General features: G+C 39.4%; 1 protein-coding gene across 1 annotated transcript in view; it reads left to right on the top strand.

Annotated features, from left to right (window-relative positions):
* Nucleotides 1–5,786: 5,786 nt before the first annotated feature.
* IRF2 (interferon regulatory factor 2) overlaps nt 5,787–27,344 on the top strand; it is a gene marked incomplete in the record, with an annotated part of 386,799 nt that continues 365,241 nt past the window's right edge. Inside the window, 1 exon segment of the mRNA XM_053703873.1 lies at nt 5,787–5,874.

Genomic DNA, 27,344 nt, shown 5'->3' with positions numbered 1-27,344 from the left:
GAGTGAACTGGTGAAAAAGCAAAGTGCTGATCTGAGGGCTGAGAGTATTGTTGATAAAGTGCAGCAGTTCAGGAGGGCTGCTAGTGAAAGGCACAGTGTGAGCGGTAGACCAAGGGCAACAGATAGGCCCAGAAGCGGATGGGCACAGCATGCCCGCTGCACACGGTGCAACCGTGCCCATGATCAGAGTGTCATATGCCCTGCTAAAGACAAGAAGATGTAGAAAATGTAACCGAATGGGCCATTTTGAAGTGGTGTGTAAAACTGAATATATTAAGGAGATGCAGGTAGATAGCGACCAGGATGGTCAAGAAGTGTCCTTTGTAGGGTCTGTGGTTGAACGGCCGGGTTCAGAAGAAGATTGGAAGGTTACTGTAATGGGAGCCAAAGTTGCCTTTAAGATTGACACAGGAGCAGACATCACTGTTATGTCCCTTGTAGCATTCATAAAACTGAGAAAAAGACAGATGCGCCACATGGCCCAATATTGTTTGATCCACAGAATTAGATTATCAGATTGAATTCTATCAAACTCACAATCTTGGAAGCACTCCAATTAGTGCAGTAGGAGCAGTCTGGGATCTATAACAGTCACCCAGCAGACCGACCTCTTGGGGTGAAGATGGATGTTCTGTAGTAAAATACAAGGGGACACAAAGGTGCCTATATGGCCTAGTACAGTCTTATACTAGAAGCAATAGTGTGTGTGGTAAGATATATACTCACAAAAGGTAAAGCATCTCCATTGATGCTAATCAGACAGGATGGGGTCAATATAGTCACCCAACAGACTGTATCAAGGCTTCCACAGGAGGCAGACAGCAGAGGTCCAATGGACCATGTGTTGATCCAAATAAAACACAGTGGCAAGTGTTTGAATTAAAAAAGTATTAAACTTTACTGATATAAATTAAAATACAGCGACGCGTTTCTCAGTCACAGACTGTTTCCTCAGGCATAATAAAATGATTTCCAAACACTTGCTACATATACCTAACCAAACCAATTAACATAATTTATAGCACTTGTAATGGGTGTGATCTATGACATCATAGGTATCCTAGTTACAAATTTGTTTTGACAGCATAGGTCAAACCAATTTATATGCAGTATGTTAAACAATAATAATAAATACACATTATAACAAATAATATTCAATAAAATCTTAAACCAATTTTTACAATTACAAATAGCCGCAGTTTCCATATCTTTTTGATATCCCTCTTAACTTGTAATGGGTAGTTTAGTAGGGTCTAAAGTCAGTTTATATAACACATATGGGCAAAGAATCTGTATATTAAACACCTTAGTAGTTTCTATCAAGTTTCTTATTTAGCTGTTCCTTTTTATATATAGCTACTTATTCATATAATGCCCCATTTAGATCCCTAGTTGTAACTTCTTATCTTTTCAATTTATTTTACAAGTGAAGTCATATGTTATCCATCATAAAAATTGTTTCACATGTTTATACCTTTCAATTTCATAATCCAGATGTTTTCTCTGTTTATCTTTTCAATTTATTTTGCAAGTGAAGTCATAAAACTGCCTCGACAGCCTCAGCTGGCAAAAGTTACAACAAAAGTCCATAGTCCTCGTGGCCGCGGGGAAATTTCTTGCCAGCTGCGAGTACAAGCAAAGGAAATTCACCATGTGGGTGCACGTGATTAGAGGTCAGTGTGTTAACAACTTATTGAGCAGAAAAGCAGCCTGTGGTTTGGGCCTAGTAGCCAGAGTGAATGAGATCTCAGAAGTTAGTTTGGTGAATTGGGCCTACTGAATTGCAACCCAGCCCGTATATCCCTTAAAGGTGACGCAGTCCCATACAGCATTACCACACCCCGTAGAATTCCGTTCCCGCTCATGCCTCAAGTGGAGAAGGAGCTTCTGCGCATGAAGAATATGGGCGTTACTGAAGAGGTTGTTGAAGCAACTGACTGGTGTGCCCCCATTGTGCCTTTTGCAAAGAAAAATGTGAAGGTACGCATCTGCGTAGACTTGAAAAGGCTGAATGAGGCGGTGAAGAGAGAGAGATATGTGCTGCCAACACTTGAAGACATAGCTCCGAAATTGGCTGGAGCGAAGTTCTTCTCTAAATTGGATACTTCCAGCGGCTTCTGGCAGATACCTCTAGATCCAAAGTGCCACAGACTGACTACCTTCATTACACCGGTAGGTCGGTTTTGCTTCTGCAGACTCCCCTTCAGGATATCCTCTGCTCCTGAAATCTTTCAAAGAGAAATGAGTTCTCTCCTAAGAGACCACGTGGGCACAGCATTCGTCATGGATGACATCTTGGTGTATTTGGAGGAACATGATCAGCGATTGAGCTGTGTGCTGCAGACTATTAGAGAGTCCGGGCTGAAGTTAAATAAGGAGAAATACCATTTTAGAAAAGCTGAGTTATGTTACTTTGGGCATATCATCAATGGCGATGGCATCAAGCCAGACCCCGATAAAATTTGTGCTATTGAACAGATGAAAAGTCCTTCTGATGTACATGAGCTGAGACAAATATTGGGCCTTGTAAATTATGTGGGCAGGTTCCTTCCAGATTTATCCACAATACTACACCCTATCACAGAGTTGCTAAAGAAAGATGTTGCCTGGGTCTGGGAACCTTGACAGGAATAATCTTTTATGGAGGTCAAGTCCCTGCTGGGGTCTGCCCCAGTGTTGGGGTTCTATGACCCTTCGAAAATGACTGTGCTTAGTGCTGATGTGAGCAGTTATGGGTTAGGGGCCGCCCTCCTGCAGTTGAATGAGAACAAACTACAGCCCATTGCCTACTGTTCACATACACTGCCGGCTGCTGAGTCAAAATACGCCCAAATTGAGAAAGAGTGTCTGGCTGCAGTTTGGGCCTGTGAGCGCTTTCAGCGTTACCTAGTGGGTTTAGAGAAATTTAGTCTGGAGACTGACCATAAACCGCAAGTCCCTCTAATCAACTCCTATGATATTGACAAAACACCCCTAAGATGCCAGAGACTTCTAATGAGGCTGCTCAGGTTCAACCCCGGGAAAACAACTAGTTGTGGCAGATACACTTTCCAGGCTTCTGCTAGCTGCTGCTGAAGAATCTTCAATGGAATCAGATGTGAAGGTGTATGTAGATTCAGTTCTGGCCTCCAAATCAATTTCTTCAGGGAAGCTAGAACACATAAGAAAAGAGACATATTTAGATACAGACCTTCAAGAAGTTATAAAGTACATAAAAGAAGGTTGGCCCGAGACTCGGGCAGCCTGGATGTCTTTAAGTTCTTACCAGTCAAAAAGGTTGCAGCTCACGGAGCTGGATGGGTTGGTGCTGTTCCAGGACCGCATTGCTATTCCTGTCAGCATGCGGCAGGAGATGTTAAACAGGATTCATGATGGCCACTTAGGCATTACAAAGTGCAGAGAAAGGGCAGCTACGGCAGTATGGTGGCCGGGGATCAGTTCCGATATTGCAAGCCATGTGTCAAAATGTGCCTTTTGCTGGGAACGCTGGCCTACTCAGAGAAGGGAGCCCATGATTTCTACTCCGCTGCCTGCAGGCCCGTGGCAGAAAATAGCTGCTGATTTGTGCGAACTGCACGGGAAAAGGTACCTAGTCGTGATTGACTACTATTCCAGGTATTTGGAGATAGCACCCTTGAATGAGATCACAAGTTAAGCCGTTATCATTCGTTTCAAGAGCCTGTTCGTCCGGTGGGGCAAACCAATGGAGTTGGTGAGTGATAACGGAATGCAGTTTGCTTCCACAGAGTTCAGTTCTTTCAGCAGAGAATATGATTTTGTACATTCCATGTCAAGTCCACATTACCCGTAGGCCAATGGAATGGCTGAAAGGGCAGTTCAAACAACAAAGTTAATTTTGAAACAATCTGAGCCGTACCTGGCCCTCTTGTCCTATAGGGCGACTCCCATTCAAGCCACGGGGTTTAGCCTGTCACAGCTGATGCTAGGACGTCAGATTCGCACCACCTTACCCTATGTGGTTGTCTTCCAGCCAACTGGCTCTATTCCTCGGGACGAGGTCCTTAGGAGGGATGAAGAGGCAAAAAGGGGCTATCGATTCTTCTACGACAGGAGACACTCTGTGAGGCCCTTGCAGGAGCTGAATGCGGGGCAAAGTGTCAGAATTGAACTGGATGATGAGAAGAAATGGAAGACACCTGCTACAGTAATTAGACGCTTTCCAGAACCAAGGTCTTGGGTAGTCCTTACTGATGGACAGTCACACGTCGAAATAGAAAACATCTTCAGCCTGTACCTGAGAGTTTGGAGTTGGATGCCTCTGTACCACCGCCAGTGGGATCCCCTGTTTTGAGAGGGGTGCCTTCCCCTCAGCAAGATCACAGCGGGGATAAGTCTTTGCCTCCAGAAGACTCTCAATCACCTTCTTCTGTATCAGAGGACAGTTCATGTAGAATTACATCAAGCGGAAGAGTGGTGAAACTTCCGACCTGATATCGGGATTAGCACTAGTTAGAACAGTGACCGGAAGTATGGGCAGAATAATACCATGGTCACTGTGGACTAGGGTAGTCTACCCCGATGTTCAAGTCAGGATGTAATTTATGTTGTTTATACAGATATTCTCTTTAACCTGTTATTTGTTATATACTATACAAAACTGTTGTTGTAGGCTTCTTGTATACCTTGTTATTTGTTGTATTCAAATGAAAAAAATAGTATACTTTTTCCTTTGAAAAGGGGGAAGATGTGATGTGAGTGGGAAGTGACATCACCGGATAGGGGCAGGGCTTAGGTCCATTATTGTCTATGTCGCAGTTACTAAGCGAGATCAATGGTACCAGATGTATATTTCCATGCTCTTCAATAAAATAGTGTTGTACCCTCTCTACTGTGTCCTGCATTTTATGACACCCCTCTAACCAGACTGTGCTCTAGCTCCTCCCACTAGCAGCAGTGTTTACTGAAGCATTTCTGTTCTCTGTCCAGGGGGAACTACAACAGCCTCTCGGCAGGGCCCTCTACCCACTTGATCCCTACAAAAGTTATCCTGTATACAGACTATGTTTACAGCGCTGCGGAATCTGTTGGCGTTCTACAAATACCTGATAATAATAACTTTGTTCCTCCTGCAAAAATATTGCAGGAACTCTGTTCCCATGCTTTCCCTCTGGACTTGACACATGTACACACACACACACATATATATATATACAAAAATTGGTACAGGAGATCATTTCCATCTGTGTCTAACTGGTCACAGAAACGGATACAAAAAATGTTTTCAACATGATTCTTTTTTTTAAAAGGTTACCTAGTCTGCAAAGCTATAAAACTATGGAAATTATGAAGGCGTTTAAATACTGAAAACATTTATTTAGCGTGTAAATGTATGTTTTCCAGTTCCTAAAAGTATACCCTCTAAACGTTGTTCTTGCATGTTTATAAATTTATTCTTTCAGTTTGCTTGCTCGACTAACGTTTTCCATTATGAATAAAAAATAAATAAAAAACGAAAACACATTTTTACAAGTTATATGTAAATGAGGCACGTATATGTCAAATTAATTCAGGTTGTATTTATTTCTTTAGCAGAGGTGGTTTCTACTTTCTGTACTGCGACGTAACATGTTGTACTGGGAAGTGAAAATGAAATTGCCTTTTTCCGAGAATAGCTGGTTAGTGGGCTGGTCTTTTCAATGAGAATGTAACAGCAAAAAAAAAAGGCCTCCAAGCTTCCGCAATTGCAACCACCACACCAGAACCTCCCCCTCCTGTCCTTGCTGAGCAAACACGAAACAAACAAATCCAGGGAGGGGGAGAATTCAGCCAGAGCTCTCTCACTTTCCTCTCCTTGTTTTGCTTTCGATCTGGAGCCGTCACTTTTAGTTTTGATCCTGCGATCATTTACTGCTGGTATGTAACTTACATTTTGAACCCACGTCTTCTGCCTTTGCACCCCTATGCAGCAGATACATGGGAAGGAATAAAACCAAACTCATTAAAATTAATAGTTTTATTTTATAAACACAGCTTCTAGTAAATTCTGTCTAAACAGGAAGCTGACAGCTGTGGTGAAAAATAAATAAAAAAAAAACCTTAGCATTGTTAGGAAGCTTTGATTTTTGTAGTCCTGTTAGGATGAAGACTTTTAATTTCACTTTTGGATTTAGAGTGGTTATTCAGTTTCGGGTAGTCTGAGCTATTTGTTGTATGATCGTCATGCCAGGATTGCACAGCAAATCGATTTTTTATACAAATGGATCAGTTTTGTTACAGGTAATATTGAAGACGTTATTAGGGGCTTTCATTATTTTAAGGAGTCAAATGGATGTCATTTATTTGTACATTGTGTATTTATATTTATATATAACATATGTGTGGTTTTGTATGTTTGTTTTCCCTCTGTGGGCAACTCATAGGCAGCTAGGAATGCTGGACACATTTGTAGATACTGCTGCGTTGACAGTATGCTGCTATTTACAGTATATTTTTAAAGCAGCACTTATCTAGTAACAAAATTATGTTTGTTTTGTCAATTATATCAGTTTTTCGTTACATAAAAACAATTAACAAACCATGTAATTTAGTTATTTGCACGGTCTCTGACAGCTAAGAAGTTACATATCATTGAATTAGTATTTTTAGAAGTGCAAGTACTGTGAAGTACAGTATTATAGTAAACATAACATTTTCAGTTTTTTTACTTTGCTCAGTGATTACAATTTTTATATTTATGGTTGGGGCAAGATTCTCGTTATATATATATATATATATATATATATATATATATATATATATATATATATATATATATATATATATATATATATATATATATATATAAACAATTATAACACTTGTGCCCTTGTGAAGCTAGTGGGCGCACAGATGGATATTAACCTAGCTGTGACACCAAGCACTCTGGTAAAATGGAGCCTGTGCCGCGGTGCTAGATTGTGTACATTACACCAGCGGCTGTTACGGGATTTGTGTGAGAGCTTTCAGTTAACACCTTTCTACCTGGGCCTGTTTTGCTGCCATATGAGTCCATAACCACCATTTTGGAAGCTGTACGTTTCTGGCTATCAACCTCTCCAGGCCTGGGACGTGGGTGGCGACTGGCACACTACTGTTGTTTGTGCAATGAGTCACTACCGCCGCCGCCACTGTTCTTTCTGTTACAGTAAGTTAAATGGCTAGCATGCAACGTTTGGAGTTACACTAACAATCTCCACCGTGCTGTTTTCTGCTGTACATATAGTTACAATGCAATGGTGGCTGTATATGTGTTTGCCTAGTTACAGCAAACCGACATGAATGGGTTACAGATGGAAACGAAGGAAGCGTATTTTTTTATTTTAAACAAGTGAAGCAAGTTATTTGATTGATGTTTCGTTTGGCCAGTTAAAATTCAGTTGTCTGAAAACCAACTAATCAGAGAGAGTAGGAGGCGTCCATTGGTAACTACAAGAAGGGGCTGGAAATGGCGCACAGCCTCTCGAGAGGTCAAGGTTCATGTACTGACAGTATAGTGTATGTATATAGTAAAGTATTAAAACAACAAGGAGAAGGCTCCTACTTTCTTGTAATTCGTTTTATATATAAAATATACCTGGCCTGAGTCAAACAGATCATATAAAAAGACATAAAAACAAATACATTTATTTGCAAGTTGACATCTAACAATTGATTTTTTAGAGCCATGATTATGTTGGGACACTGTAATAAGTTGAATTCTGTTTGTGTTTTACTCTATCAATGGATACAACAGTTTTTAAAGGTGCATTATTTTAGTATGCCTAGTATTAAAAGTTGGTAATTAAATAAAATGTAGTTGCCATTGCCTCCTGATAGGGGTCGCAGTATTGGTTTGACTCTCATAACCATCAATGTTTCAAGTATTTAGTGGTGTGTGTGGTAGATATACATGGGTGGAAAAATATCACTATAATTTTAAGCCAGAGAAGACAGGTTATTAGCCAATGGAGAAAATTTGCTAGTCCATTGAGTCTTAAAGGGATATTAAACATTATGAGATGGTTATATAAAATCTTTAATTATGTGTACTTAAAAAAACTTTGCAATATATTTTCATTATTTATTTTGCCCCCTTTCCTGTAATTTAAATCTAAAAATAGTTTTTTCTCAAATTCCACAGTTTCTATAAAATAATGGGACAACACCATGTCTGAACTTAAAAGGACATGAAACCCCAATTTTTTTCTTTCATGATTTAGAAAGAGTGTGCAATTTTAAACAACGTTCTAATTTACTTCTATTATCTAATTTGTTTCATTCTTTTGATATTCTTTGCTGAAAAGAATGGAAGATAAACAAGGGGCGCCAACATAGTGTGAATCGTTCAAACAACAAATATAAAAGTGATGTGCAAAAAACTACTCACAAGGAAAGTGGCACCTTAAATGAATAAGGTGCGATAAAGCAGGCTGACATTCAAATTCCAGCAGTCAGTACGCTGGAGGTCTCACCCAGAGGACCTGTGGAATCCAGATAAGCGTCTAGAAAGTAGCACCCACGTTTTTTAGGGCCAATGGCCGGACCAGGTGAGCTGCAAGCTGATAGGTGTTCTCCTGCTGCACTCACGCCACCGAGACTTTTCTCCAAAAACGACAGTGTCAGTGTATGAAAGGTTCCGTGGTAAAAGTCCTGTTTCAAAAACAAGTGGATCGTGGAAAGAAGCAAAAATACCGGGTCGTGGTATAAAAAAAACAGTATTTATTTTGCAACGCGTTTCTCAGTCTATTCCAGACCGTTTCATCAGGCAAACGATGCCTGATGAAACACCTATCAGCTTGCAGCTCACCTGGTCCGGCCATTGGCCCTAAAAAAACGTGGGTGCTACTTTCTAGACGCTTATCTGGATTCCACAGGTCCTCTGGGTGAGACCTCCAGCGTACTGACTGCTGGAATTTGAATGTCAGCCTGCTTTATCGCACCTTATTCATTTAAGGTGCCACTTTCCTTGTGAGTAGTTTTTTGCACATCACTTTTATATTTGTTGTTTGAACGATTCACACTATGTTGGCGCCCCTTGTTTATCTTCCATTCTAGACACCCTGACCCATCGCACCGCGGGACACAAGAGGAGCACGCCAAACACCTGAACACATCACCGTTCACATATTAGGATTGGACACTTATTTTTTACATCACAGCAATTTTTGGGACATTGATAAGTACTTTTTTTATATATTTTACTAATCGCCACAAATATCATTGTTTATCTGTGATATCTGATTATTGTATCACTAATATTATACACAAATTGTCCTGAGCACTTGTTTTACACACAATTTATTTTCGTCATTATTATAAATTTTTCACACATACCAAACACTGTGCTGTTTATAACAATAATTTTTTTATTTATGCATACGGGTACAAACCCAATCATAAAGTGTTAGGTCCCACTTTGATAACCTGTGTTCCAAGCGCATCCTCTTAAGTTTTTTCCTCCTCAGGAATTTCTTTTTATATTCTTTGCTGAAAAGCATATCTAGATAGGCTCAGTAGCTGCTGATTGGTGGGTGCAAAGAGATGCCTTGTGTGATTGGCTCACCCATATGCATTGCTATTTCTTCAACAAAGGATATCTAAAAAATAAAACAAATTAGATAATAGAAGTAAATTTGAATGTTGTTTAAAATTGTATTTTCTAACTGAATTATGAAAGAACATTTTTGGGTTTAGTGTCCCTTTAAAGGGAAAGTCTACTCAGAAATTGTTATTGTTTAAAAATATAGATTATGCCTTGCTTTTTTACCCATTCCCCAGTTTTGCATAACCAACATGGTTATATTAATACAATTTTACCTCAGTGATTACCTTGTATCTAAGCCTTTTCTAACAGCCCCCTGATCACATGATTTTTAATTTTTTTTTATTATCTATTGACTTGCATTTTATCCAATTAGTGCAGTTTCTGCCACAAACCACAGGCGTCAGCAATATGTTATCTATATGGCTCACATGAACTAGCACACACCTGTTGTGAAAAGCAAAAAAAATAAAAAAAAATAAGAGGCTGTCTATAGTGGCTTAGAAACAGGCAGACATTTAGAGGTATAAAGGTTATAAGGTATAGTAATATAACAATGTTGGTTGTGCAAAGTTGGGGAATTGGTAGTAAAGGCGTTATCTATCTTTTTAAACAATAGGAATTCTGGTGTAGACTCTGCCTTTAAGTTATGCTTATCTTACTGACTTGCTGCAAACAATTACAAACAGATATAAAACAGGCAATAAAATAGACTAATACAAACAAGGTTGTGAGGGCTTCCACACAGCATTGTTTACGCAAACCTTACTTTATTACCTGGTTTATATTATATATTTCCCTAATTGTTCTCAGCAGAAGACAGATAAACTAGTTCAAAGTAACATGGCAGCAACCAGCACTTTATATAATCTAGAAGTACTTTTTAGAAACTAAACTTTTCACTTATAGCCTCAATATTTAAAAAAAACTAATATAATGGTAAAAATACAGCTGCATATTATTCTAAGGCTACTCTTTGCTTTGAATAAATCATGTCTAGCATGCATTTAGTGTTTAACATTCCTTTTTAAAGATAGAAAGGGACACTGAATAATATTTTAAGCTACAATACACTTGCACCATTAGAGTATGTACATCAGCTAGGTTTTGAACAATTTAAAAAAGCACTTTCCAATTAAAACGTTTGCACAGCAGTTGTTTAATATTTACTGTACAGACCTGCAAACTAGGGCTGCAACTAAAGATTATTTTCATAATCGATTAATCAGCCGAATTCTTTTTTTTTGATTGACAATGAGATAAAAAAATAATCTATTTTTTTCCTGTATTTAAAATAAAATGCACATACTGAGTGTTACAAATATAAAACTTCAGACTAAAATTTTATATTAACACAACTGTTTGTCCAAATTTTAAGCAGCAGAGCACATTTTTGTAATTAAGCAAAACAAAACCACAAACTGTTTGAAAAGAGGTAGATCTAGAAAGAGGTAGAACTATTGCTATTTATAACATTCTGTTATTCTCTCTTTTAGAAACTTTGCAATGAAATGCAAAAATGTCAAAATGACCACATGCTCCTGGCTAAGGCTGGCTCTCTTTTTGCAAGCTATTTTGCCTGCTGCAGAGAATTGGTGCTCAGATGGTGTTGTGGTGCCTAAGATGCATAAGTAGGGTTTTGCCAATTTTGCCAAGGTGGGATATTTATCTTTGTTAGCTCCACCAATGCAAAGTGTTTTCCTCCTTGGCAACGTGCCTCTCAATAAAGAAAGCCTGGACTTCATTCTAACATACAAATATCTTAAATATCTATATGCAATGGTAAATAACCCACTATAAGGTTAGGGTATAAATATCTAGTCTGATCTTAAAATAGCATATATATACTTATAGATGTGGAATTTTGGTACAAATAACAATTTATTTATTTTAAAAAAAACACAACAATTACATTTTTTTTTAAAAGTGCTAAGGACTATATATCAATAACAGGACAAAACCGTACTTGTAATCAGCAATAGCAAGCAATCAGCTAATAATTGTGCAAACAGATAATAGTGCACATCAGTTCAAATAAATCCCATCAATCAAGGGCTAAGTGTAAATAACAACAAGTTTGGCACTATTTAATGCAAAACATAGTCCCAAATCACCTGATTTAATATAAACAATCCAAATGATGACTCCTATTTTATTTCTGGGTTGCACATAAGCAAGGAGTAGTTTTACTTATACTGTCCTGAAAAAGTGAAAATTAGACGTCCTTTAGGCTAATGATATAACCATAAAACACAATACCATGTGCAGACCAACTAATCGATAATGAGATTAGTTGACAACTATTTTAATTATCGATTATATTGATTAGTTGTTGCAGCTCTACTGCAGTCTCTATGCTTTTTTTGTTGTTGTCATAACAGGTGGTACAGCCAATCCAAAGTTGTACCTACCCTTCATTGAAATGGAAGTGGGGAACTTACGCATTAGGTTTCTTGACAGCACTACTCCTTTTTAATAGACAGTTGTTTTGCATGTTCTTTTGTTTATATGCATTGCCAAGATGCTGCATTAATGTTAAAGGGACACCCAGGTCAAATTCAATTTTCATTTATTCAGATACAGCATGTAATTTTAAACAACTTTCCAATTTACTTCCATTAAAAAAATGTGCACATTCTTTGTATATTTACACTTTCTCTTGTAAGGTGTATCCAGTCCACGGATCATCCATTACTTGTGGGATATTCTTATTCCCAACAGGAAGTTGCAAGAGGATACCCACAGCAGAGCTGTAATATAGCTCCTCCCCTAACTGTCATAGCCAGTCATTCTCTTGCAACTCTCAACAAGCTAGGACGTTGTAGGAGAGAGTGGTTAAATATAGCTAGTTTATTTTCTTCAATCAAAAGTTTGTTATTTTTAAATAGTACCGGAGTTGTGCTATTTTATCTCAGGCAGTAAATAGAAGAAGAATCTGCCTGAGGTTTCTATGATCTTAGCAGGTTGTAACTAAGATCCATTGCTATTCTCACATATGTCTGAGGGGATTACACAGATGAGGTAACTTCAGCGAGAGAATGGTGTGCAGTTTATTCTGCTATCAGGTATGTGCAGTTATAATTTTTTCTAGAGATGGAAAACACTAGAAAATGCTGCTGATACCGGATTAATGTAAGTTAAGCCTGAATACAGTGATTTAATAACGACTGCAATCATGCTTACTCCCAGGGGTAATACCCTTATGATATTTACAATATAAAACGTTTGCTGGCATGTTTAATCGTTTTTATATATGCTTTGGTGATAAAACTTTATTGGGGCCTAGTTTTTTCCACATGGCTGGCTTAAATTTTGACTAGAAACAATTTCCACTGTTGTAGTATAAAAGTTACAGTTGGTGCAGTTAAAATTACAAACTGTGACATCCAGCTTCCCTCAAAGGCCCTCTGAATGCTATAGGACATCTCTAAAGGGCCCAAAGGCTTTCCAAAGTCGTTTATTGGGGAAGGTAGGGCCACAGCTTGCTGTGGCAGTTGGTTGTGACTGTTAAAAAAAGTCTATTTCGTTTTTTGATCCGTTTTTTGAACTAAGGGGTTAATCATCCATTTGCAAGTGGGTGCAATGCTCTGTTAGCCTATTATACACACTGTAAAAATTTCGTTTGATTTACTGCATTTTTTCACTGTTTTTCAAATTCTGACAAAATTTGTTTCTCTTAAAGGCACAGTACCGTTTTTTATATTTGCTTGTTAACTTGATTTAAAGTGTTTTCCAAGCTTGCTAGTCTCATTGCTATTCTGTATAAACATGTCTGACATAGAAGAAACTCCTTGTTTATTATGTTTAAAAGCCATGGTGGAACCCCCTCTTAGAATGTGTACCAAATGTACTGATTTCATTTTATGCAATAAAGATCATTTTCTGTCTTTAAAAAATGTATCACCAGAGGAATCTGACGAGGGGGAAGTTATGTCAGACCCTTTGACTCCCGCTTAAGGGACTCACGCTCAAATGGCGCCAAGTACATCTAGGGCGCCCATAGCGTTTACTTTACAAGACATGGCGGCAGTCATGGATAATACACTGTCAGCGGTATTAGCCAGACTACCTGAACTTACAGGTAAGCGAGATAGCTCTGGGGTGAGACAAAATGCAGAGCATACTGACGCTTTAAGAACCATGTCTGATACTGCCTCACAATATGCAGAAGCTGAGGAACGAGAGCTTCAGTCAGTGGGTGATGTTAATGACTCAGGAAAGACACCTGATTCTAATATTTCTACATTTAAATTTAAGCTTGAACACCTCCGCGTGTTGCTTAGGGAGATTTTAGCTGCTCTGAATGACTGTGATACCATTGCAGTGCCAGAGAAATTGTGTAGACTGGATAAATACTTTGCAGTGCCGGTGTGTACTGATGTTTTTCCAAATACCTAAAAGGTTTACAGAAATTATTAATAAGGAATGGGATAGACCAGGTGTGCCGTTCTCTTCCCCTCCTATTTTTAGAAAAATGTTTCCAATAGACGCCACCACATGGGACTTATGGCAGACAGTCCCTAAGGTGGAGGGAGCAGTTTCTACTCTAGTAAAGCGTACTACTATCCCTGTCGAGGACAGTTGTGCTTTTTTTTTTTTAGATCCAATGGATAAAAAAATTAGAGGTTACCTTAAGAAAATATTTATTCAACAAGGTTTTATCCTACAGCCCCTTGCATGCATTGCCCCTGTCACTGCTGCTGCGGCGTACTGGTTTGAGTCTCTGGAAGAGGCTTTACAGGTAGCGACTCCATTGGATGACATACTTGGCAAACTTAGAGCACTTAAGCTAGCCAATTCTTTTATTCTGATGCCATTGTTCATTTGACTAAACTAACGGCTAAGAATTCTGGTTTTGCTATACAGGCGCGCAGAGCGCTATGGCTTAGATCATGGTCAGCTGACGTGACTTCAAAATCTAAGCTACTTAACATTCCCTTCAAGGGGCAGACCCTATTCGGGCCTGGTTGAAGGAGATTATTGCTGATATCACTGGAGGAAAAGGTCATGCCCTTCCTCAGGACAGGTCCAAATCTAGGGCCAAACAGTCTAATTTTCGTGCCTTTCAAAACTTCAAGGCAGGTGCGGCATCAACTTCCTCTAATAATAAACAAGAGGGAACTGACATGGAAAAAAGGTAAGCAGGTAAAAAAGCCTGCTGCTGCCTCTAAGACAGCATGAAGGAACGGCCCCCTATCCGGGAACGGATATAGTAGGGGGCAGACTTTCACTCTTTGCCCAGGCGTGGGCAAGAGATGTTCAGGATCCCTGGGCGTTGGAAATTATATCCCAGGGATATCTTCTGGACTTCAAAGCTTTCCCCCCCAAAAGGGAGATTTCACCTTTCACAATTATCTGCACACCAGATAAAGAGAGAGGCATTCTTACACTGTGTACGAGTCCTCCTAGTTATGGGAGTGATCCATCCAGTTCCAAAGGAGGAACAGGGACAGGGTTTTTACTCAAATCTGTTTGTGGTTCCCAAAAAAGAGGGAACCTTCAGACCAATTTTGGATCTAAAGATCTTAAACAAATAACTCAAAGTTCCGTCGTTCAAGATGGAAACTATTCGTACCATCCTAATACTGATCCAGGAGGGTCAATATATGACTACAGTGGATCTAAAGGATGCTTATCTTCACATTCCGATACACAAAGATCATCATCGGTTTCTCAGGTTTGCCTTTTAAGACAGGCATTACCAGTTGTAGCTCTTCCCTTGGGATTAGCTACAGCCCCAAGAATCTTTACAAAGGTTCTAGGGTCACTTATGGTGGTTCTAAGACCGCGGGGCATAGCAGTAGCCCCTTATTTAGACGACATCCTGATACAGGCGTCAAACTTCCAAATTGCCAAGTCTCATACGGACGTAGTACTGGCATTTCTGTGGTCGCATGGGTGGAAAGTGAACGAGGAAAAGAGTTCTCTATCCCCACTCACAAGAGTTTCCTTTCTAGGGACTCTGATAGATTCTGTAGAAATGAAAATTCACCTGACGGAGTCCAGGTTATCAAAGCTTCTAAAATCCTGCCTGGTTCGTTATTCCATTCCGCGCCCTTCGGTGGTTCAGTGTATGGAAGTAATCGGCTTAATGGTAGCGGCAATGGACATAGTGCCGTTTGCACGCTTACATCTCAGACCGCTGCAACTATGCATGCTCAGTCAGTGGAGCGGGGATTACACAGATTTGTCCCCTCAACTGAATCTGGACCAAGAGACCAGGGATTCTCTTCTCTGGTGGCTATCTCGGGTCCATCTGTCCAAAGGTATGACCTTTCGCAGGCCAGATTGGACAATTGTTACGACAGATGCCAGCCTTCTAGGTTGGGGTGCAGTCTGGAACTCCCTGAAGGCTCAGAGATCGTGGACTCAGGAGGAGTCTCTCCTTCCATTAAATATTCTGGAACTAAGAGCGATATTCAAGGCTCTTTAGGCTTGGCCTCAGTTAGCAACTCTGAGGTACATCAGATTTCAGTCGGACAACATCACGACTGTAGCTTACATCAACCATCAAGGGGGAACGAGAAGTTCCCTAGAGATGTTAGAAGTTTAAAAAATAATTTGCTGGGCAGAGATTCACTCTTGTCACCTATCAGCTATCCATATCCCAGGTGTAGAGCACTGGGAGGCGGATTTTCTAAGTCGTCAGACTTTTCATCCGGGAGAGTGGGAACTCCATCCGGAGGCATTTGCACAACTGATTCATCGTTGGGGCAAACCAGAACTGGATCTCATGGCGTCTCGCCAGAACGCCAAGCTTCCGTGTTACGGATCCAGGTCCAGGGATCCCAAGGCGACACTGATAGATGCTCTAGCAGCGCCCTGGTCTTTCAACCTGGCTTATGTGTTTCCACCGTTTCCTCTGCTCCCTCGACTGATTGCCAAGATCAAGCAGGAGAGAGCATCTGTGATTCTGATAGCACCTGCGTGGCCACGCAGGACCTGGTATGCAGATCTAGTGGACATGTCATCCTTTCCACCATGGTCTCTGCCTCTGAAACAGGACCTTCTACTTCAGGGTCCTTTCAACCATCCAAATCTAATTTCTCTGAGGCTGACTGCCTGGAGATTGAACGCTTAATTTTATCAAAGCGTGGCTTCTCCGAGTCAGTTATTGATACCTTTAAGACAGGCACGAAAGCCTGTCACCAGGAAAATTTACCATAAGGTATGGCGTAGATATCTTTATTGGTGTGAATCCAAGGGTTACTCATGGAGTAAGGTCAGGATTGCTAGGATATTATCTTTTCTCCAAGAAGGTTTGGAAAAAGGATTGTCAGCTAGTTAAGCGTCTGGCAGATGTTCCAGACGTTCAGGCATTTTGTCAGGCTTTAGTTAGAATCAAGCCTGTGTTTAAACCTGTTGCTCCACCATGGAGCTTAAACTTGGTTCTTAAGGTTCTTCAAGGAGTTCCGTTTGAACCTCTTAATTCCATAGATATCAAGCTTTTATCTTGGAAAGTTCTTTTTTTTGGTAGCTAGTTCCTCGGCTCGTAGAGTCTCTGAGCTATCTGCCTTACAATGTGATTCTCCTTATCTGATTTTTCATACGGATAAGGTAGTCCTGCGTACCAAACCTGGGTTCTTACCTAAGGTGGTATCTAACAAGAATATCAATCAAGAGATTGTTGTTCCATCCTTGTGTTACACAATTTGGACGTGGTCCGTGCTTTAAAGTTTTACTTACAAGCTACTAAAGATTTTCGTCAAACATCTGCTTTGTTTGTTGTCTACTCTGGACAGAGGAGAGGTCAAAAGGCTTCGGCAACCTCTTTTTCTTTTTGACTAAGAAGCTTAATCCGCTTAGCCTATGAGACTGCTGGACAGCAGCCTCCTGAAAGGATTATAGCTCATTCCACTAGAGCTGTGGCTTCCACTTGGGCCTTTAAAAATGAGGCTTCTTTTGATCAGATTTGCAAGGCGACGACTTGGTCTTCGCTTCATATTATTTCAAAATTTTACTAATTTGATACTTTTGCTTTTTCAGAGGCTATATTTGGGAGAGAGGTTTTAGGGGCAGTGGTTCATTCCATTTAAGTTCCTGCCTTGTCCCTCCCTTCATCCGTGTACTTTAGCTTTGGTATTGGTATCCCACAAGTAATGGATGATCCGTGGACTGGATACACCTTACAAGAGAAAACACAATTTATGCTTACCTGATAAATTTATTTCTCTTGTGGTGTATCCAGTCCACGGCCCGCCCTGTCATTTTAAGGCAGGTAATTTTTAAATTTAAACTACAGTAACCACTGCACCCTATGGTTCCTCCTTTCTCGGCTTGTTTTCGGTCGAATGACTGGCTATGACAGTTAGGGGAGGAGCTATATTACAGCTCTGCTGTGGGTTGCAACTTCCTGTTGGGAATGAGAATATCCCACAAGTAATGGATGATCCGTGGACTGGATACACCACAAGAGAAATAAATTTATCAGGTAAGCATAAATTGTGTTTTTTAAGTCACCAGCTCCTACTGAGCATGTGCAAGAATTCACAGACTATACGTATATGCATTTGTGATTGGCTGATTGCTATCACATGGTACAGGGGGAGTGGAAATATACATAACTTTGAAATTTGTTAGAAAAAAATCTACTAATTTGAAATTCATAGTAAATGCTATTGTATTGTCTTGTTAGCTTGCATTTGTTGATTATGCAAATCTACTGTGTTTACTGGTCCTTTTAAAGGGATATGAAACAACCCACATTTTCTTTCATGATTTAGATAGAGCATGCAATTTTAAAGGACCAGTCAACACTGTACATTTGCATAATCAACAAATGCATGATACGAAGACAATGCAATAGCACTTAGTCTGAACTTCAAATGAGTAGTAGATTTTTGTTAAATAAATTGCAAAGTTATGTCTATTTCCACTCCCCCTGTACCATGTGACAGCCATCAGCCAATCACAAATGCATATACGTATATGCTGTGAATTCTTGCACATGCTCAGTAGGAGTTGGTGACTCAAAACGTGTAAATATAAAAAGACTGTGCACATTTTGTTAATGGAAGTAAATTGGAAAGTTGTTTAAAATTGCATGCTGTATCTGAATCATGAAGTTTAATTTTGACTTGAGTGTCCCTTTAAGTAACTTTCTGATTTACTCCTATTATCAAATTTTCTTCGTTCTCTTGGTATCTTAATTTGAAAAGAAGGAATGTAAAGCTTATGAGCTGGCCCATTTTTGGTTCAGCACCTGGGTAGCGCTTGCTGATTGGTGGTTAAATGTTGAATGTTTTGTGAATTGGATAGATTCATCAATGTTACACTTGTGCATCATTATTAGTTATCCACTTCTGTAATGCGCATTATGTAGTTTTCTGGTATTAAAGGGACATTAAACACTTTGAGATGGTAATATAAAATGATAAATTGTATATATAAAACAACTCTGCAATATACTTTCATTATTTATTTTGTCCTATTTGACTGTAATTCCATTCTGAAATTGTGAGCTTTTCAGTTCCTGTTAGAAATGGAAGCGTAGAACACTGTTAAATCCAGCACAACCATTGGCTGCACACTTTAATGACCTGTGTATAACTGTCCCTAATTGGCCACAGCAGAGAAGGTAACACAAGTTACAACATGGCAGCTCCCAGTGTTTTATAGACACTAAAACTTTACACTTATTTTGTCACTTTTTAAACAACTAATGAAACTTTAAAAAATACATCTACATGTTAGTCATGGACTAATCTTTTCTTTGAATGCATCATTCTATCTAGCATGTATTTAGTGTTTAATGTCCCTTTAAGTTATTTGCTTCTGCTTAAACAAGCTGTCCAAGTGCTTTTCTCCGTTGTACATTTTGCTCCCTGGTTTGCTTTAACACAATTGCATTGGCATGAGGAAGTGTTCTTAAACAGATTTTTTGAAAGAAAAAAGGTGAGGTACTTTTGAAGTGCATTTACTTCCTGTTCCATTTAAAGCACAGTTTGCAGAGGTTTTCTATGGAAAAAAAGGAATCAAATATGTTTGGATGTGTTACCAATTCTATGTTTTTGAAGCAAATGTGGGACATGGTGTAAGTTCTGCATTGTTCTAGAATTAAAATAGCACTACATACATGTGACATTTAATAATATATTGAAAGGTTATTGATATAAAGCTGAGACCATATAAGTACTTTTTTTTTAATTTAGCTGAAAGGTATAAGTGATATTTGAAATGCACAACAGCATAATCCAGATGTTATTAGAAACCATTTTACTGCAGTAAATATATTTTGGAGCCAGTGGTAAAAATCTAGTAGCCAGTGGCTCCCTGGCTCCTGGATTTGTTGAGCCCTGGCTTTTATGGTAATCATTTTTTTTTTTTCAGTGGGGACAAAATATAACTAACCTCCTTAAAGGGACATTGTACACTCATTTTTTCTTTGCATAAATGTTTTGCAGATGATCTATTTATATAGCCCATGAAGTTTTATTTTTTTTAAAAGTATAGTTTTGCTTATTTTAAAATAACATTGCTCTGATTTTCTGACTCCTAACCAAGCCCCAAACTTTTAGGAGAATACCGTCAGATACCTACTCCAACTTGCTCCTGTTTGTGTAAAGGGTCTTTTCATATGCAAAAGAAGAGGGAGGGGGGATGGTTTTATTTCCCACTTGCAGTGGGCTTTCCAACTACCTTTTCAAAAGAGCTAAACTGAGAGCTTCTAAGTAAGTTTTTAAACAGTTTTATACTGGATTTTTATATCAGTATCTGTGCATCTTATTCTTTATAGTAGTGTCTATTACATGCAGTTATATGAAAATTGGTGTATATTGTCCCTTTAAGGACCATGAATTTTAGGAAAAAAACTTGCCCAAAATGCCAGAGGATTTTTAGCATTCTTGCCATCCCTCCATTTAAACAGAAATAGAGCCTTATGTTGTGTGGTTTTCTTTGTTTTTTAACTTGGTAACTCAATGGGTTTGATTTATCAAGCCCTTCGCCTCCTTATGACTGCAGGCTCTAAACAAGAGAACTTGCAGTCCCGATTTATCAAGCAGGGGTCATTAGACCACTGCTTCCCCACTCTCTCCTCCACCTCTTAGGTGGAGAATTTTCAATCTCCTCCGACCGGGGAGATTGACAGCTCATGCCCGTGTTTGATTGGCTGTTTGTGGGCAGGGGGTAGGATTGCATGTGAGAGTAAAATGCCGCTTGTGTGCAATGTTAAATTCTGGCAGCGAATTGCGCACCAGAGAAACACACACACACACACCATAGAAGGAAGGCACTTCCCGGTCATTTCAAAGAAGTGATATTTAATTTAAAATATCACATCTTTGAAATTACAAGCGAGTTACTTCCTTCTATGTCGGAAATACTACCTGCTAGCACCCTTGTGGATGATAGTGCACTCTACTATAATGAAGTTTAATCTAATTACACCTAATCAAAGCCCCCCAAAATAATAAAATTTCCCTAAACTAAATTACAAATAGCCCTTAAAAGGGCCTTTTGCGGGGCATTGCCCCAATGTAACCAGCTCTTTTACCAGCCCTTAAAAGGACTTTTTGCGGGGCATTGCCCCAAAGTGATCAGCTCTCTTTTACCTGTAAAAAAAAATTAAAAAAAATACAATACCACCCACACACCCCTACTCTAAAACCCACCCGATCCCCCCCCTTAAATAAACCTAACACTACCCCTTTGAAGATCACCCTACCTTGAGCCGTCTTCACCCAGCCGGGGCGAACTCTTCATCCGATCCGGGCACAAGTGGTCCTCCAGCCGGCCAGAAGTCTTCATCCGATCGGGGCAGAAGAGGTCCTCCATCCGGCAGAAGTCTTCATCCAAGCGGCATCTTCTATCTTCATCCTTGCGGCGATGAGCGGCTCCATCTTGAAGACCTCTGGCGTGGAACATCCTCCTCGGCCGACGACTACCCGACGAATGATTGGTCCTTTAAATGACGTCAATCGGAATTAAGGTAGGAAAAATCTGATTGGTTGATTTAATCAGCCAATCGGATTGAACTTCAATCCGATTGGCTGATTGGAGCAGCCAATAGAATTGACGTCGCGGATATAGGGGTATACGTGTCGGGATGATGATTGGGAGGCGTGTTAGACAGTTACAGGAGATTTTATACTATAGTTAGTTTTTTTTTTTAGGCGCAGGCAGTTTCTAAAGTGCCGTAAGTCACTGGCGACTCCAGAAATTTGTACTTACGCTTATTTCTGGATATCGCTAGTTTGTCCGACTTACGGCACTTTAGCAACTGCCAGCGGGGTATATTGGATTCCCCAATGTGCGAGGTGAAACTACGGGCGGTGCGGGTTACCTCGCTTGCGCCGAAAACTACGCCGTATATGGGATCGCGCCCCAGGCCTTTTCACAGAGAAAAAATATCCTGTAGCATATCAGTCTGATCCTGCCCAATGACAGTCCAGCACCGAAATACCAGGCAATTCTTCTCTGAACAAGACGAACAACAAACCCCAGACGTACGTTTCGGCCTCTCTTGGGCCTTGTCAGTGAGGTGCCGTTGCATATCTCTAGGGCATGTGTGCAAGGAGTCCATGTCTGGTTTCCCCCCCTTTTTTTTTTTTTTTTTTTTTTAATTTTTTAGATTACTATATAATGCTCAAAAAAGCCTCAAAAGATTTTGCTTGAATATTTTTTTTTTTCTTCTTTTGATGACGATCAGACCCTATGTGAGAACTGAATCGAGCAGGAATATATGTAGGGGTGGGAGATCTCACTGCTCAAACTTCTGTGAGGTATTTATACTTACTCTAGTGGAGAGCTCGACACACCCATGTTCCAGGGGGCAACTGGTGCCTTATAATAAGGCCCTTGCTTCCTTTGTTTAGAGTTCCTAACAGACCCATGGGTCACCCCCCTAACTACTGATCCCCACTTGGTTCTACTTGAGCAGAACATTTGGAGGAGAAAATATAACATTATTATTCAAGTCATATAAACAAGTTTAAAGCAAATTTTTATTTTTTTAAGCACTGTGCACTCCTATTTCTGAATTTCAATCACACCCTTGCCATCCAGTAGTAAATCATTTTCACTTGAATATGTAGCTGTAAAGTAATTTTAATTGTATAGTCTCTTTTTGTAAAACAGGTTTAACAGACAAATATCTGTGAATAAACATATTAAGGAGTGGCAGTTCTGTATCAGTTTATTGGTCATTGCTGTTTTTTTTTTTTTTTTTTTTTTTGCATTTTGTCATTAACTGCTTTTATAATTTTAGACAGATAATGCTCAACTCCTATATTTTCATTTTTTTTTATTTATTTATGTAAAGATAGTTTCTATTTAGGATACATTATAATCTAAATGATATTCCTTTTCAAATAAAGATTTCTTTTTAATATTGTAGCAAGATAGCTGTAATGCTTATTTTTTTGGTTAATGTAATTCCATGAATCCATACACAATGTCATGCTCTGTTGCTCGGTTTCTGTAACATTGTTTTGGGCAATTTATCTATCTTGAAGAGATCACATATTATTGGTTTTGTAGTTCTCAAAGCTGTGAATTAGTGTCTGCAGAAATAACATGTCCCCTCTTCACAGTAAAAATGTTATAAAATAAATGCACAGTTTTGAGAAATAGAAGACCTTAAATCGACATAATCATGAAAGAAAAAATTTGGCTTTCGGATTTCAGATTTACTTTTTATCAAATTTTGCTTCTTTCTCTTGGTATCCTTTTGAAGGAGAACAATGCTCTACTGGGGCCTAGCTGAACACTTTTTGTGAGACAGTAATAAGCAACTAGCTCACAGTAGTGTATTGCTTCTAAGCCTACCTATGTATGCAACAATGGATACCAAGAGAACAAAGCAAATTAGATAAGAGAAATAAATTGGAAAATTGTTAATAATTGCATGTTTTCTGAACCATGAATGTTTAATTTTGACTTTACTGTTCCTTTAATGCCATTGCTCCCCTACAAATATATGTACACAGAAACAACACATACTAAGTTTCAAGACACTCAATGAATAGAAGAATGTTTGGAGTGGAATAGATCTGCACAAGGACCTAAGTGTCAGGAGGAAAGGGCAAGCATTAAAAATGAAGTATAGTTTTATTGTTTTAGTTAAATAAAACTATTATGTAAATTGGTTACTGACTAGTGATTTCAATTGTGATTTTAAATCCTGATTTAAATCAAATCCACTGTATGTGTTTGTGTGTATAATAATATATATTAGTCACGTTGATTGGAGAAGCCTGTGATTTAGATACCAAAATAACAAGAGTATTGCATTAAGCAATGATGCTTTTTATTGGACTAACTATACATTTACAAGTAGACCAATGCTGATCAATACAATGGTATTTACAGATTATATCTTGAACCTATGTTGGTTAAAAGGACAGAAAATGTTACAGGGGTCTGAGTGTTGCTCTTTTCATAGCAAATGTTTTTATCATCTACTTTATAACATCTGTAATTTATTTGAAGGTTTCCATCATATCCCCTTTCTCTCTTCTGGACTATGTTATGAAAGTTATGGTTTAATTTTGTAGGTCCTGTACTTTTTTATTAGTCCTCCTTTGTGGAGAAATAGTCTCTGGGACTGCACACAACATTCAAGATGAAGCATGTCTGATGCTATAAAATTATATGATCAATCATGTCAGTACAGCGAGAATTTTGAAAAGGCAAATTTTAGCATTACACCTATTATTCTAGTTATGCTGGCTGAGAGATGGGAAGGCCCTGAAAAAGCTGTGTATTTCCAGAAAAAATAATTATTAATTTATATTTTAAACCTCCAATAATTATTTCACAAAACTATAGGACTTTTATGACTGACTTATGAGACTTTATGAAAAGTTTTTATGTAAACTTTATGTAAAGCAGTTAGACCAACATCCAGCATTTGGAAATATTTCCACAGTGCAATTTCTTCTGGGGTTAAAAATGCAATTTGCAAATACTATCAAAAGAAATATGCTTTTGTAAATGCTACTAGGATGACAAGATACATCCTTGCATGCCAGAGTTGTCCCAAAGACATTAAAACATACTTAATGGAATTAAAGTTCTATAAAAAGTTAGCATTATTTGTGATATTATCCCCCCATAATATATTAACCCCTTAATGACAACTGACGTACCAGGTACGTCATGCATTAACAAGCAGTTAATGACAATGGACGTACCTGGTACGTCAGTTGTCTAACAGAGTGCTGGAAGTGATCACAATCACTTCCAGCAGCTCTGAGGGTATTGCAGTGATGCCTCGATATGGAGGCATCCTGCAATACCCCTTTACAAGACTCCGATGCAGAGAGAGCCACTCTGTGGCCCTCTCTGCACCGGTAGTGATGGTGCCGATGGTGCCTTTGACCGGTGGGAGGAGGGAGCGTGTGCGCGATGCGCACGTGCACGGGTGTGCGTGTGCATGTGGGCGCGCGTGCACGTGCACATGCGCACATTAACCACACTGACACCAATGAAAAAGTAAGGGGAAAAAAAGTTATTTTATTTTTTTTATATTTAAAAGGATCTGTGAGGGGGAGGGGGTGGGGTATTGTGGGGGGGCTGCTACACTACAGAAATAATTAAACACAAATAAAAGTTATAAATACAATTAAAATAAGTTTGGTTTGTGGGGCCAAACTGGGTACTGGCAGACAGCTGCCAGTACCCAAGATGGCGGTAATTAGGTAGGGGAGAGGGTTAGAGAGCTGGAGGGGGGGGATCAGGGAGGTTGGTGCTAAGGCAGGGGTCCATCACAACTAAAATATTTTATAATTTTTATTTAAAAAAACAAAAACAAAACTCTTATTTAGTACTGGCAGACTTTCTGCCAGTACTTAAGATGGCGGTAACAATTGTGGGGTGGGGGAGGAAAGAGAGCTGTTTGGGAGGGATCAGGGGGTGGGATGTGTCAGGTGGGAGGCTGATCTCTAAAATTAACCCTGCAAGCTCCCTACAAGCTACCTAATTTAACCCCTTCACTGCTGGGCATAATTCACGTGTGGTGCGCAGCAGCATTTAGCGGCCTTCTAATTACCAAAAAGCAACGCCAAAGCCATATAAATCTGCTATTTCTCCAACATAGGTGTGTCCGGTCCACGGCGTCATCCTTACTTGTGGGATATTCTCTTCCCCAACAGGAAATGGCAAAGAGCCCAGCAAAGCTGGTCACATGATCCCTCCTAGGCTCCGCCTACCCCAGTCATTCTCTTTGCCGTTGTACAGGCAACATCTCCACGGAGATGGCTTAGAGTTTTTTAGTGTTTAACTGTAGTTTTTATTATTCAATCAAGAGTTTGTTATTTTGAAATAGTGCTGGTATGTACTATTTACTCAGAAACAGAAAAGAGATGAAGATTTCTGTTTGTATGAGGAAAATGATTTTAGCAACCGTCACTAAAATCCATGGCTGTTCCACACAGGACTGTTGAGAGCTATTAACTTCAGTTGGGGGAACAGTGAGCAGTCTCTTGCTGCTTGAGGTATGACACATTCTAACAAGACGATGTAATGCTGGAAGCTGTCATTTTCCCTCTGGGATCCGGTAAGCCATGTTTATTACGATTGTAAATAAGGGCTTCAAAAAGGGCTTATTAAGACTGTAGACTTTTTTTGGGCTAAATCGATTGATTATTAACACATATTTAGCCTTGAGGAATCATTTTATCTGGGTATTTTGATATAATAATATCGGCAGGCACTGTTTTAGACACCTTATTCTTTAGGGGCTTTCCCAAAGCATAGGCAGAGCCTCATTTTCGCGCCGGTGTTGCGCACTTGTTTTTGAGAGGCATGGCATGCAGTCGCATGTGAGAGGAGCTCTGATACTTAGAAAAGACTTTCTGAAGGCGTCATTTGGTATCGTATTCCCCTTGGGGCTTGGTTGGGTCTCAGCAAAGCAGATACCAGGGACTGTAAAGGGGTTAAAGTTCAAAACGGCTCCGGTTCCGTTATTTTAAGGGTTAAAGCTTCCAAATTTGGTGTGCAATACTTTTAAGGCTTTAAGACACTGTGGTGAAAATTTGGTGAATTTTGAACAATTCCTTCATGTTTTTTCGCATTTGTAGTAATAAAGTGTGTTCAGTTTAAAATTTAAAGTGACAGTAACGGTTTTATTTTAAAACGTTTTTTGTACTTGTTATCAAGTTTATGCCTGTTTAACATGTCTGAACTACCAGATAGACTGTGTTCTGAATGTGGGGAAGCCAGAATTCCTATTCATTTAAATAAATGTGATTTATGTGACAATGACAATGATGCCCAAGATGATTCCTCAAGTGAGGGGAGTAAGCATGGTACTGCATCATTCCCTCCTTCGTCTACACGAGTCTTGCCCACTCAGGAGGCCCCTAGTACATCTAGCGCGCCAATACTCCTTACTATGCAACAATTAACGGCTGTAATGGATAATTCTGTCAAAAACATTTTAGCCAAAATGAACACTTATCAGCGTAAGCGCGACTGCTCTGTTTTAGATACTGAAGAGCATGACGACGCTGATATTAATATTTCTGAAGGGCCCCTAACTCAGTCTGATGGGGCCAGGGAGGTTTTGTCTGAGGGAGAAATTACTGATTCAGGGAACATTTCTCAACAAGCTGAACCTGATGTGATTGCATTTAAATTTAGGTTGGAACATCTCCGCATTCTGCTTAAGGAGGTATTATCCACTCTGGATGATTGTGACAAGTTGGTCATCCCAGAGAAACTATGTAAAATGGACAAGTTCCTAGAGGTGCCGGGGCTCCCAGAAGCTTTTCCTATACCCAAGCGGGTGGCGGACATTGTTAATAAAGAATGGGAAAGGCCCGGTATTCCTTTCGTCCCTCCCCCCATATTTAAAAAATTGTTTCCTATGGTCGACCCCAGA

This window comes from Bombina bombina, chromosome 2 (genome assembly GCF_027579735.1).
Source record: "Bombina bombina isolate aBomBom1 chromosome 2, aBomBom1.pri, whole genome shotgun sequence".
NCBI classification, from domain to species: domain Eukaryota; kingdom Metazoa; phylum Chordata; class Amphibia; order Anura; family Bombinatoridae; genus Bombina; species Bombina bombina.
Note: the sequence above shows the minus strand (reverse complement) of the source record. Positions and strands in the feature narration are given on the sequence as shown.